Raw genomic sequence first — 1,188 nt, forward strand, 5'->3', positions numbered from 1 at the left:
TTTTTCTTTTGTAATTGACTTATTCACTCAGCAGAATGCCTAGAGGCAGAAGATTCTGATGCAGTTTATACCCAACTTCCTTAACCAGAAAAATTCTGAGAACTTTTAAAAATATAGATCAGGCTTTGCTGTTATCTGTTAAAAGAGTTCAGCGGCTCCCCTTTGTACTCAGCATAAACTCCTTACCACGACTTACAAGCACCCGTGTATTCTTCTCCAGCTTCGTGAAGTATTACTTTTACCCTATGTACACTCCGACTACATGTCTTTTGCATTTGTTTTCTTTAGTGGAAGTGCCATTCTCCTAGATGTTCACAGGGCTGACTCCTTATCAACCTACATAGGTAGTGAAGTTCTCACTTTTTCTTAGAAGCCTTTGCTGATTGCTCTGGCTACAGTATCACGCCCACTCCACTCCAGTTATTCTTTCATATCACTGTGTTGTATTACCCTCATCACAATAATCAAAGTCTGCTGTGATTTTATTTGTTGTCTTTCTTTCTCTGCACTTGCTGCCTTCCCCAAACTACAGTAGTTTCAGATGAATTTCTGATTTGAGAGGTTTTGGGCAAATGGTGGCATAGTGGTTAAGAGCTTGGCTGCTAACGAAAAGGTTGAGCAGTTCGAATCCACCAGCTGCTCCTTGGAAACTCTATGGGGCAGTTGTACTCTGTCCTATAGGGTCGCTATGAGTCGGAATTGACTCAACAGCGATGGGTTTGGTTTTTTTTGGTTTGGTAATACATCATATGAATATATGATAATGTATTTAATTGAATTCCTCTGGTTGAAAATTTCAGGTTATTTTCTATTTTTTAATATTATAAATAATGCTATAGTGAATATTCTTGTACATAAATTTTAAACACATCTTATTATTTTCTTAGTAAAAATTCCTAGAATTAGAATTTTTGACTAAAGGGCATGTTTGTTTTAAAGTTTTTTAATTCATGTGGTAAAATTGCATTCTAGAGAGGTGGAAAATGTATAATCCCAACAAAAGTGTAAGAGAGTGCCCATTTCTCTGTACTTTCAGCTACATTAAGTACCATCTTAAAAAAACAAACAAAAAACCTTTGTCTATAAAACAATTAATTAGCATCTAATTTTTGTTTAATTTATGTTATCTTGGCTCTTTATATATTTTCTTCAATAAGTTTACGATTCATATTTTTTGCCCTCTTTTTT

This window comes from Trichechus manatus, unplaced genomic scaffold (assembly GCF_000243295.1).
Source record: "Trichechus manatus latirostris isolate Lorelei unplaced genomic scaffold, TriManLat1.0 scaffold00026, whole genome shotgun sequence".
NCBI classification, from domain to species: Eukaryota; Metazoa; Chordata; class Mammalia; order Sirenia; family Trichechidae; genus Trichechus; species Trichechus manatus.